This window comes from Urocitellus parryii, chromosome 13 (genome assembly GCF_045843805.1).
Source record: "Urocitellus parryii isolate mUroPar1 chromosome 13, mUroPar1.hap1, whole genome shotgun sequence".
Lineage (NCBI taxonomy): Eukaryota > Metazoa > Chordata > Mammalia > Rodentia > Sciuridae > Urocitellus > Urocitellus parryii.
In genome coordinates, this window is record NC_135543.1 from 35,971,532 (window position 1) to 35,985,551 (window position 14,020).

Below are 14,020 nucleotides of genomic sequence, written 5' to 3' on the forward strand. Positions count from 1 at the left end.
GCGAATAGAAAATGGGCCCATGTCCCTTAGGTACACTTATTATGCTCTCTCCTGCCATTCTAGTGGGTATGTATTAGTAACTCGTGGTTTTAATTTTCATTTTCTCTGCTGACGAGTGATGTTGAACACTTTCACGTACTTACCAGTCACTTCTTCGTGTTCCTCTCTGAAGTATCTATTAAGTCTTCAGTCCATTAAAAAAAATTAGTTTCCTTGTGTTTTTCTTATTGAACTGTGCATATATATATTCTTTTTTTTTAAAGAGAAAGAGAGAGAGAATTTTAATATTTATTTATTTATTTTAGTTTTTGGCGGACACAACATCTTTGTTTGTATGTGGTGCTGAGGATTGAACCCGGGCCGCATGCATGCCAGGCGAGAGCGCTACCGCTTGAGCCACATCCCCAGCCCCATATATATATTCTTTATATATTCTGGATATTAATCTGTTGTGAACTATGTTTTGTGAATATTTTTACTCTTATGGATTTCTTATTCATTTCCTTAATGGTATATTTAAAATATATATATATATATATATATATATATATATATATATATATATTTATTTTTTTTTTTTTTAAATTGTAAGTATACTCATATCTTTATTTTTTATTTTTATGTGGTGCTGAGGATGGAGCCCAGTGCCTCATATGTGCTAGGCAAAGAACTCTACCACTGGGCCACAATGCTAGCCCCTTAATGATATCTTTTGATGAGAATTTTTCACCTTTTATCATGTTAATTTAGCCATCTTTTATTTTTTTCTTCCTCTTCCTCCCTGCCTTCCCCCTCCTCCCACACCTCCTCCTTCCCCTCCTCTCTGCTCCTCTTCCACCTGATCCTTCTGTTATTGCTCTTTGTAGCCTAAGAAATGTTTGCCCATTCTTAGGTTGCAAAGATTTTTTTTTCCCTGAAAGAGTTATAGTTTTAGCTGCATTGTGTTTAAAAGCCTATCATTTATCTGGAATTATTTTTTTGTGCATGGTTTGAGATAGAAATTGAGATTTTTTTTTTTTTCCGTATGGCTAGCTACTTGTGCTAGTGTCATTTGCTGAGAAGAGTTTGCTTTTCCCATTAGATTGCTCTGGTAGCTTTGTCAGTTGTTAAGTGAGCTTGTTAAGTGTTTGCTATTTCTAGGCTCTCTATTCTGCTTCATTAATGCATTTGTGTAATCTTTTGCAAGCACTGTACTAGTTTAACTAATGGAGTCTTGAAGTTCAGGTTTCATAAGTTCTCCTATTTAGTTCAATTTTTGTCAATATTGTTTTGGAGATTCTAGGCCCATTGCATTTCCATGTAAATTTCAGAAATCAGTTTGTCAATTTCTCTAAAAACGTGCTGGAACTGTGATGAGGATGGCATTGACTCAATTTAGGGAGAATGTAAATTTTTAAAATATTGAGTTTTCATTTATTTAGGTTTCTAAATTTGTGGTTTTCTCATAAACATATTTTGTTAACTTTATTCCTAATTATTTAATGTTTTAGACATCAGTATAAATTAGAAATATTTTTAAAACTTCATATGCTATTTTTTTCTGGTAATAAATAGAAATGTAATTGATTTTTGCATGTTGACCTTACATCCTGTGACCTTGCCAAGTTCATTTATTAATTCTAGTGGTTTTCATGGAAGTTCTTCCAGATTCTCTACCTAAACAATGATGCCATTTTTACACAGAGTTTTAACTCTTCATTTTAAAAATTTTCATGCCTTTTGTTTTTCTTGTTTTGTTTTACTGACTGGATACTGAACAGAAGTAATGCAAGTAATCATTTTTGACTTGTTTGTGGTGATAAAAGGGGAAAAGTGTTTGGTATTCCACTATTATCATGAATGGAAGTTGAACTCTGCAATTGTTTCTGTTTACAAAATGGTTACATTTTTGCTTTCCTCTTTATTTTATTGATACAGTAGATTACGATGATGATCTTAATATTTTAAATCAATGTTGTATTCTTGTGATAAGATTCATTTTGTTCATGGTATCATTTGTACATATTTTTGCATTCAACTTGCTAGTAGTTTGTTGAGGATTTTGTACTTAGCTTTATGAGGGACATTCTGTAATTTTCTCTCATTGTAATGTCCTTGTTTTTTGGGGGGTATTAAAGTTGTATAGACCTCATAAAGCCCTTGAGAGAACCTTCCCTTCTCTTCTGTTTTAAACAAGAGTTTATTCAAAGTTGATGTTATTTCTTCCTTAAATGTTTAATAGAATTTACCAAAGAAACCATCTGAGTGTGGAATTTTCTTTGTGAAAGAGTTTTTGATAATACATTTTTTTTTTTTAGTAAGGATAGGGCTAGTTACTTTTTTTTTCATCTTATGTCAGTTTTATTTTTCAGGAATTATTCTGTTTCATCTAAATTGTCAAATTTATTAACATAAAGATATTCATAATATTGCCTTATTACTCTTTAGATGTCTGCAAGGCTCTATTCTATTCCCTCTATTCTTGCTACATCCCAGTGGAAGTTTATCATTTTACTGATATTTTTAAAGAACCAACTTTTGCCTCTGTTGTATATTGTTCGACTTTTCCATTTCATTGATTTTGGGTCTTTGTTATTTAATTTCTTAGTATTTCTTATAGTTGACACTGAATTCACTTAATTTCTATTTGTCTGAAAATATCTTTTTTGGGGGACCTGGGGTTGTTGCTCAGTGGTAGAGTGCTTGCCTAGCACAAGTGATGCCCTGGGTTTGATCCTCAGCACTACATAAAAACAAACAAACAAACAAATAAATAAATAAATTGTGTCTGACTACAACTAAAAAATAAATATTTAAAAAACATCTTTTTGTGTGTGTGGGGGGGCCTGAGCCCAGAGGTGCTTTCCCACTAAGTTATACCCCAGTCCTTTGTTTAAAAATATATTTTTGTAGTTGTTGGTAGACCTTTATTTTATTTATTCATAAAGCAGTGCTGAGAATCGAACCCAGTGCCTCACACCTGCCAGGCAAGTGTGCTATCACTGAATCATAGCCCAGGCCCAATCCTCAGCCCTTTTAATTTTTATTTTGAGACAGGGTATTGCTGTCTTTGAACTTGCAATATTCCTGCATCAGCCTCCTTGATACTGGGATTACAGGTGTGCATTACTGTGCCTGGTGAGCTTGATTTCTTTTTATTCTTTCTATTTCTCTGCAGAGATCTATCTATCCATTCGTTAGGGGCTTCTTTTCCTCTACACCTTGAACAGTTTTTGATGCTTTAAATATCTTTGAGTACTAAGTCCACTATGTGGGTTCTATTATGACCAGGCTCCATTGACTACCTTTTTCTTTTGCATATGGGTTAACACTTCCATGTGTGAATGTGTGTGTGTGTGTGTGTGTGTGTAGTGTGCGTGCATGTGTGTGTGTGTTTGTGTGATTGTATGTATGTACACATACACTTGTGTGTGTCCAGTGATTTTTACTGTATTCTGGACTTGTGAACAACACGTTGTGTAAACTATGGTTTCTGTTAGAATTCCTCTGAAGAGATTTCAGTCTAAATTTCTGTCTAAGCAGACAATTAACTTGGTTGAATTCAAATTCCATAGCCTGTCTCAGCTGTGGTGAACAACAGCTGATGTCTCTTTGAACTCTTCCGACCCTAGGTGGGTTGTCTCATACATTCATACTTCAAAGGCATTGAGAAATTTACGGTTTAGATTCTGAATTTGGAGTTCCTTCTCCTTGGCTCTCTTTTCATGATTTCTTTCCTCACTGCGAGGCTGTGGCAACAGCTCTGAGCTTCATCCTTTGATTCCCCAAGCCAGTAAGACTGCAGGTTTCTCTCTGATTTCTAGAATCTGGGTGGTGCCAAGTGGGATCAAGAAGCCCTCAGGTGAGAATCTGTGAAGACAGAAAATTCATTAGTGTGGATCACTTCTTTCAAGTGTAGAAGTGTCTGCCTGCTGTAGACCCCTTTTCTGTGCTTTAGATTGTTAGTTTTATATAGTCTTAAAAAATATTTTGTCCAGACTTTACAGCTGTTAGCTGCAGAATATTTGGTCTTATACATATTATTCTACCCTTTACCATGTTAGTTGTCTTTTGACTTTGTTTATGACATTTCTTTGACATGCAAACATTGGTTTGTTTTTGTTTTGTGGTACTGGTGATAGAACCAAGGGACACTCGACCACTGAGCTACATACCCTGTTCTTTTTATTTATTTATTTTTTTGAGATAAGACCTCATTAATTTGCCCAGGCTGGCCTCGAACTTGTTGTCCTCCTGCCTCAGCCTCCAGAATTGTGGGGATATAGGTGTGAGCCACCATGCCCAGCTATTTTTATAAAGGTAAATATGTCACTATTTTCTTGTATTGTTTCTGGATTTTATGTCACAGAAAGCCTATCTTCACACCCAAATTAAAGAAAAAATCACCCATGTTTCCTTCTAGTGCTTATAAAGATTTTGTAAAATTTTTGAACATTTTTCCTAACACATCTGGAATTTTATAAAGCATGAGGTATATACCTAATTTTATCTTTTTACAAATAGTTGATCAGTTATCTCAGCACTATTCATTAAAAAATCCATCTTTGTCCCAACGATATGAGATGAGACCTTTATCGTATTTGAAAATTCCCCAGGGTTGGCGTCTATTTTCAGCTTTTTATTCTATTCCACCAGTCTTCATAGTCACTCACCACTACCTCATTGTTTTAATTATAAGACTGCAATATATGTTTTAATATATGGTAGGGTTAGTCCTGCCTTGTATTTTTTATTGCTTTTCAATTTCTGCACATTTATTTATCATGTAAATTTTATTTGGATTATAATTTACATATCTTGTATTGAACCCTTTTAAAATATGCAAGTCATTTTTTTTTAGCATATTCACCGGGTGTTGAAGCCATCACTATCATCAAATTTTAGAACATTTTTCTCTCTCCTAAAAGAAACCTTGCACCCATTATCAGTCAGTCCCTATTCCCTGCTCTATCCTCCTCCCTGTTATAAGCAATCACTAATCAATCTGTCTCTATAAATTTGCCCATTTTGGAGATTTCACATAAATATATTCATGCAGTATGTAATCTTTTGTGACTGCTTGTATAAATTTCAGTTTCAACTTACCTAGCTTGATAAAAAATGCTTTTTGGCAATTCTGTTGACATTTCATTACCTTTATAAATTAATTTGAGGAGAACTGACGGCTTTATGAAGCAGCGTTCCTACCCAAGAACAAGAGTTGCTTTTGCCTTGGTTCAAATCTACTTTTCTGTCATCCGGAGTTTGAAGTTTTTCTCATTTAGATTTTGTGCGTTTCTTATTGCTTATTCCTACATATTGTCTTCATTTCTTATTGCTGTTTGTAAATGGGACTTGCTCTAGCATTATGTTTGTAACTGGTTGTTGATGGCATATATGAAGAATATGGTTTCTAAAGGTTAATTTTGCTTTCTTTTACCTTGCCGAGTTATATTATTGAGTTAGTTCTGTCGCTTCTCTAGGTTTTTGCAGGTATACTCTCATGCTGTCTGCAAGAAGAAATCCATTACTTCCTCTTTTGCACTTCTCTAACTCTTGCAGGTCTCTAAATGCCTTTCCCTGTCTATAAGCCTTGGCGACTATCTGCAAGAGAATGTTGGCAAGATAGAAATTATCCCCACCTTGTTTATTATCTTAATAGAAATGCTTCTAATAAGAAACAAATCCTTTCATTACTATATACATCCTGAATGGCTTATTCTTGTTTCTTTAGTGAATGAATGTTTATTCCTCTGCATCTTGGACTAATGATTAACTTCAAATCTGTGCTTTGAGTTATCAAATCTGTTTATTTCATAATGCCAGTGATAACAGATTGCATAGAGTTGTGTTACAAACTATGTTAGTTTCCAAATCTCTCACAACTTCTTCAACTTGGGTTATCTACACTTTAAAGATTTTTGCTTACTCTTTTATTTAGTGCAGTACTAGGGATTGAACCCAGGGGTGTTAATCACTGAACTACACATCCTGTTCTTTTTATTTTGAGACAGGATCTGGCTAAGTTGCCCAGGCTGGCCTCAAACTTGCAATCCTCCTGCCTCAGACTCTTGGGTTGCTGGGATTACAGGCGTGCACAAGCATGCCTGGCTGCTTTTCGCTTATTCAAGTGAGTAAAATGTTACCTTTTTGGCACAAGTACTCTGGTATAGTTTATGGCAGTATTTATTAAAGCAATATAATATGATCCAGTAATTTCCTCGGTGTATAAACTCAGGAATGATTACTGTGTCCACCAAAAAACATGTGCTAGGATGTTTATAAAAGTTCTATTCATAGCTAAAAGAAACTACAGGCAACCCAAATTCTCATCAAAAGAAAAATGGACATATAGGGATATATTCAAACAATGGAATACAAAGAATGAACTGATGCCTCTTTGTAACCAGGTGGATGAACCTCACAAACATCATGATGAGTGAGAGTAACCAGAAAGGAAAACACCGCTTATCATATGTGTCCTTTAATACAAGGTCCAAAACAGGTAAGAGGAACCAGTGATGCCCCGGGGTCAGGAAACCGAGAGGGGAAGGAAGTGTAAGAGGGTGGTGGGGGCAAGTGGTGTTCTGCCTCTTGATCTAGTGCTGAAGTCCTGGTTCTCTTTTCATCATGATTTCTGAACTTTACTGCATGTATATTATACTTCCATTAGAAGCGTATGTTTTAAATTAAAACTTTCCACCAAATTCCAAAAGGAAAAGGTGACCTTTTCCTTTTTATGGACCTTTAGGAAGGAAGTTGAGAAAGTTGATAAAATTCTCAGTTCACTGCACAGCTCTCACTCCCATCCTCTCCTTCTGGACCTATAAAACTATCTTGCCAGGGTAGATTGGAGCCTGCATATTTAACATTTGCATTTCCTTACACACTTTGAATATTGCACCGGGAATTGCTCACTTTGAAGTCGAGGAGCCCTAGCTCCACATGGGACTCCTAGTAGATGCCTCTGTTTTCCAAAGGGAATATCCTCTTTTCTTGTGCCCTGATTGTCCGAACATATGGGTCAGAGTTTATGGCCAGTAACTGTTTTGGGTGAGAGGGCACTTTCAAATTCACCACAGTCTGATGTTTAGCAAAAGCCTGGAAGATTGCCCCAAGGCTGTGGCACATGTTCACAGGAGTTGGCTGGGAATGCTGGTCCCTAGACACAGACTGGGCCCCCTGGCCTGTAGCGTTGCTTTTACCTCATTGCAGTTCCTAGGTCAGACCACTAGACTGATGTTGCTGAAGACATGCACTTTGTGACACACTCTGCTTTACAGAACCCTTTAGAGGAGAAATGCAACCTACTTGAAAAACAGGAAACTGGTTCTTTTCAGCATGCAACTTATTTTTATCTTAAGAACATGTAAACCAGGTAAGCTTCTCCTTTCAGTGCTAGCAGTTTCTTTTCTTTTTTTTTTTTAGTTTTAGGTGGACATAATATCTTTATTTTACATTTATGTGGTGCTGAGGGTCGAACCCAGTGACTCATGCATGCTAGGCGAGCATGCTACCACTGAGCCACAACCCCAGACTGCTTAAAGCCAAATATGTTCAGTATGTACCTAGGGCTTTACCGTATGCATGTTTGTATTTACAAATCCCGGGCTTCATTTCATACCTCTAGACTTATTTCTTTCCTTCTTTCTCCCTACTCTTCATTTATGTTAACTTGGTGCATACTCCATTACCTGTTTTTAGATTGACTTTCAGTGATGTGCTAGAACGCTTGCTTGCACCTGCTGAATATCATGGAACGTGTGAGGCCCTTCTTGAACAGTTGATAGCTTGAAATTAGCCACCATGGGAGTATTTCCACCATCCATATAGACAATCACCACAAAATACATCTTTACTTTTTTTCTCCCAGGGAGCTAATATACTAGCACACCACTGTTTACATCCTTATGGGAAAGGTAAAGTCAAAATAAATGTGTTTTTAAAAATTATTATTATGGGGCTGGGGTTGTGGCTCAGTGGTAGAGCGCTCCCTCCCACATGTGAGACCCTGGGTTTGATCCTCAGCACCATATAAAAATAAATGAATAAAATAAAGGTGTTGTGTCCAACGACAACTTAATATATATATATATATATATATATATATATATATATATATATATACATATGTATATATATATATACATATATAATTATTATGAATAATCTACTTTTTAAAATATTGTCTATTATTTAAGATCTTTCTCTTATTCTTTTAAAAGTTTTAATGAAACATTTTTAATTTTTTAATGATTAAAAGAGTGCTTTAATTCTGACTTCAGGTAGTGTCAGAGACATAGGAGGCTCTTCAAATACTGCCAAAAGTTACTGTAGATGCAGAGTCTGGGTGATGAGGAAGTTATTAATAGCCAAATACATGGGAGGAAATGATACTCAGAAGAGAGGAATGGAGTTCTGTTTTTGGCGAGTGGAGAAAGGTGCTGCAGCTGAAAAGCGACAGAATGGTTAATGGGTCTGGGATACTTTCGAAAATGGCAAGAAAGCAGAAAACTGACAAGAACGTTAAAAAGTAAGATGAACCGTACTCGACGGGATCATCTCATTGAGCAGCATGGTGCAAGCGCTTCTGCAGCTGTCGGAGCGCCCCCAGCAGGTGGGGAGGACCTTACCACTCGAAATTTATTTTTAGTTGATACATAAAGACATAAAATTGTACATATTAATGGGATACCATGTGATATTTCGATAGATGTATACATTGTGTAATATTTAAATCAGCTCTCCTCAAACACTTCTTTCTTTGTAGTAAAAACTTTAAAAATCCTTCTTCTAGCTTTTTGGGAATCAGCCATGACTAATTAGTATCCTTTGGTCAACCTCTCCCACTCCCACCCCTCAACTCTCTTAGCCTTTGGTACCCACCATTCTACTCCCAACTAATATGAGATTGACTTTTTTTTTTTTTTAAATTTCACATATGAGTACAGTACTTGTCTTTCTTGGCTTACAAAACAAAATGATCTCTAATTTCATCCATCTTGTCTCACATGATAGGATTTCATTCTTTTTTAATGGCTGAATGGTATTCCATTGTGTATGCATACTACATTTTCTTTATTCATCTATTAGTTGATAGATACTTAAGTTGTTTCTATTTCTTGGCTATTGTGAGTAGTGGTATAGGACACATGTGAGTGCAAACGTTTCTTTGACATCTTGATTTCATTTCTTTTGGGTATATATACCCAGTAATGGGATTGCTGGATCATATGGTATTTCTATTTTTAATTTTTTGAGGAACCCCCATAATGTTTTCTATAATGGTTACATTCATTTGCATTCCCACCAATGGTATACAAAAGTTCCCTTTTCTCATCATTCTTGCCATTACTTGCTATCTTTTATCTCTTTAATTATAACCTTTCTTCCTGGAGTGGGGTGATATCTCATTGTGGTTTTGATTTGCATTTCCCTGACAAATTGAGCACTTTTTCATATACCTGTTAGCCATTTGTATACTGCCTCCCCCAACCTTATTCTTAAGAGCAGTGAAACTGTTTTGGGCCCAAAAATGTTTTAAGGGGAATACATCCTTGGGATTGCTTTTATTGATGGCAAGGAAAATACAGACTTCATTAAAATGTGCATTCTAGTCAATGTGGCGATGATGTAATTTTTTGGCAAAGGAGGATCTTTGTGTTTGTGGATGTGGTGAACGCTGTTTACATTTGTTTATCACATATTAAGTTTGTATTCAGGAAGAGCTCAGATTCTGGTACATTTAGCAGTATTAGAAGGAAGCTGGCATCACATTCAGTATGTGATGGCTGCTAAGGGACCATTCAATGCAAATTAGAAGTAACAATAGCTCTGGCTTAAAAGGGCAAAGAATTAGGGCCAGGAAGGGAAATGAGTCCCTGTAGATGACAAGAGTTTTGCACTGACAAACGGGAAAACCTGCTATATGGCTCCTCTTTTTGCTTCCGGGGGTAGGGGTGGGCTGGAGACATAGAAGCAAGGAGGACTGGGGACAAATGGTAGTGAAGAAATGGTGGCAGGAGATCAGGTTGCTCTAGTATCAGAGAAATCAGCTTGTGTTGGAATTAAGTGCAAATAGCTTACAGAAAGCAAATTTCTTATCCAGAGTTGATAGCCCAGCGATCTTGAACTTTAGCAACAGCATAGAAAGAAGGGAGTAAGGTCCCTGATAGTAAAATGGCAATCCCTGAGTCACAAACAATGCTGCAGGAAGCTGGAAAGTACCCCAAACTAGAAGATCCCCAAAGGTATTGCAGGGAGATGATGCGACTCACTGACCAGGAGAAAAATTAAGGATGACCTGGATGACTGTGTGCTTACTGCCAGGTGCTTGACAGTGCTAATAAACTCTCTATTTTGTATTAGCCATTTAATCTCGCAACAGAGAAGACACTGAATCTTAGAGAGGTGCCCAGTGTGATTTCCCAAGGTGACCAGAGAAAAAGAAAAGGAACCAAGATTTGAGCCTCTGCTCCTAACCACTCAGCCCTGAGAGAAAGCATTTGTATTAATGGCGAGGGTCTAAGGTGCCAGTGATCAGGAGAGGGGCAACAAGTGAGTGAAGAATGATGGCCTGAGGATCAGGACACATTGAGGGGTAAGGACCAGACAGGAGACCTACAGCAGTGAACCAGAGAGAGACAAAGCCCACCTAGAAACCTTGCAAACCTGTCATCTATTTGGCCACATAATCCTATTCATCAGGACATTGCTGAGGCTTGGTACTGATAGAGGCAGCCACAGTGGTGGAATTTGAGGGGTTGGGGTGATTAGCAAAAGGCCCAGCCAAGGTTTATTCAGCTCTTCCCTTAGTAGTTCAGAGATATCCTGCATTGAAATGGAACTGGCACCAGGTCAGGACAGTTCTCTAAAGAATACCTTGCTGAGCTGCATGTGCATGGTCCCATAATCCAAGGGGGAGATTATTATCACATAATCCACCTGGGTGGGGATTGGGTCAGAGATTCAGAGTCCTCAAGACAATCAAGAACAAACCCATGTAAATACTGAGCTAGATTTAATGGAGAAAATGGGAATCTCTGTGTAAATGAAATAGGCGAGCATAGAAAGTATTGCTGGATGAGCACTGTGGTTTGGATACGGCTTGAGTGAGTCTCCAACGGTTCATGGGTTGGGAGCCTGGTTCCCAGTGTGTTGATATTCAGAGGTGATGGGACCTTTAAGAGGTGGGGCCTAGGGGCTGGGGCTGGGGCTCTGTGGTAGAGCACTTGCCTAGCATGTGTGAGGCACTAGGTTTGATCCTCAGTACCACATATAAATAAGCAAAATAAAGGTCCGTTGACAACTAAAAAAAGTTTTTAAAAAAGAGGTGGGGCCTAATGGGAGTCAGTTAGGTCATTGGGGGCCCTCCCTTAGGAAAAAATTGATATACTTTTAGTGGGACCCTGGTTAGTTCTCTCAAGAGTGCTGTTATGAAAGAGCAAGTCTGGCCACTCCCTTCTCTCTCTTTGACTTTCTATCTCCCTGTGTGATCTTTCCCTCTTACACACATTCCCACCATAATGCTGTCGGTCATTAGTCATTTGCTGAGCTGAGCCAATGCTGGCACCATGCCCTTGAACCTCTCAAACTGGCTGTTAAATAATCCTCTTTTCTTTATATATTTCTGGCCTCTGATAGTTTTTTTTTTATAGCAACCAAAGAATGGACCATAATATCAAGCAAGTATCGGTTTCTTCCTGTGAACTCCATTTGTTCATCTCTGAAGACTACTTCTATTATCAAAGAGTGCCAGACGTAGTATTCTTCACTGGCTGATAAAAATTGTTATAGGTTGTTGATCAAAGAATTGTGGATTAAATTACCACCCAAACATACCTGGAGTCTAGACCTTGTTCTATCCGAGAAGCTCTTAGATGGCACATCATAGAATCCTGACTTCTGCAGATGGCTTTGGAATTTCCAGATCCAGCAGTAGTGAGATCAAACTCTAGCTTCTGAGAGGGGAGTAAGACATCTTGGAACTGGAGAGGAGCAGCATCCTACCAGAGGACCAGTGTCTTCTCTGAATATTTTTTCTTTTTTCTAAGTTTCATTGAGATGTAATTTATATACTACAACATTGGCCTGCCTTAAATGTCCAAATCAATGTTTTTTAGTGTATTTAAAGAGTTGTTAATGTACTACATAGTCTCATTTTACAACATGTCCATCGTTTCATAAAGAAGCTTCTGACTTATTTGCATTCACATCCCATTTTTACCCCCAGGCCCAGTCAAGCATTAATCTACTTTTTGTTTTTAAATCTTTAATGGTTTTAAATGTTGATGACACAGAAGATGTTTTTGCCAACACAGCTTCTGCCCTGCACCTGGGGTGAAGCAAAACACAGACAAGTTAACTGTTTTTACATAAATTGATGCTTAGCCTCAAAGAATTTGGTAACTTAATTTTTTTGGTCATTTAAAAAAAATTTTAACTAGTTATATATAACAGTAGATGCATTTTGACACATCATACATAGATGGAGTATAACTAACTTCTCATTCTTCTGCTTGGGTAACTTAAATTTAATGCATTAAAGGATACAGTTACCTGTTGCTTTGATCATCTTCTGGACCTCATGAGGAAGTTGACCTGACATTTGAACTTGCAGGTTGTGCTAATTTCCTGTAGTGCCAGATGGTTCAGTGTGGAGCACTCCCTCTCCTCTCTCCCAGGGGCCCTGTGCTCCTGCAGTCCTCCCCTTCCCCTTCTGCATTATTTCTTATTTCTGCTGAATTATTTGCAACAGAGACAAGCTTGCCACAATTTATTCCATTTACAAAAATCCTCTCTGTGAGGTCCCCTTCAGATTTGCCCATTATCTCTGATTCTCTTTCCAGAAAATTCTATGATGGAACTCCCTAAATTAGCTGTGCCCTTCTCTTTTCTGATTCCTTCCTTTAAAAAAAAAAAAAACTTTATTTTATTTTATTTAGTTTTTGAAATGTGGTGCCAGGGATGGAACCCAGTGCCTGATGCATGTGCTCTACCACTGAGCCACAACCCTGGCCCTGTGATTCCTTCTTGAATCCACTTTAGGCAGAGCTCTGCATCAATAGCCCAGAGCATTGCTGTCAGTACAATGAGCGGCCTCATGAGGCCAACACAATAGTTAACCCTCAGCCTCTCTCAGCTGTTTGATTGCTTCTGATGCATTGATCATGCTTCCCAGCCCCACTCTATTTTGTGGTACTGGGGATTGAACCAAGGGGCTCCCTACTACTGAGCTACATCTCCAGCACTTGTTCATTTTTTAAAATCTGAGACAGATCTCACCAAGTTACCCTGGCTGGCCTTGAACTTGCGATCCTCCTACTCAGCCTTCTAAGTGGCTGGGATCACAGGTGTGCACCAGAGACTCAGCCACGCTTTCCTTCTTGACACCTTTTTTTTTGGCCTGGTCTTGGGAACGGCTCTCTCTTGGTTCCTATCTGCCTCTCTCCAGCCCCTGATCAGTCACATTCTGGCTCCTGCTCCACATATCAAAACTCCTTGCTGGAGACAAGGCTAGGTTTTCTACCCTGCCTGCCTGGGATGCCCTCCAGGTCATTCCATGCGACTGGTGAATACTTTAACTCCAATTATGCTGACTTCTAAATTTGTATCTCCAACGCGATTGCTTCCCCCAATTGTGGGAGTTCAAGAGGGTATATTCATGGAGTTTGAAAAGTCAGAGCATCTTCCTTGGATAGCTCTTCTTTCTCTGTACCCCCTCCCTCCCTGGAGGGTCTCCTGCTTTATTTTAATAAAGTCCAGCCCATCAATATTTTCTTTCATGGATCATGCTTTGAGTGTTGCATATAAAAACCCCTGAATAAACTCCAAGTTACAAAGATTTTATCTTATATTTTCTTCTACGAATCTTATGGTTTTATATTTTATACTTCAGTCCACAATCCACTTTGAATTCCTTTTTTGGAAAAAGTGGAAGGAGGACCGTGTCTATTTCATGTTTTTGTTTATCAACATCCAGTTATTCCAGTGCCATGTTTTGAAAAGAACATTCTTCCTCCACTTTGTTGCCTTCTCCCTT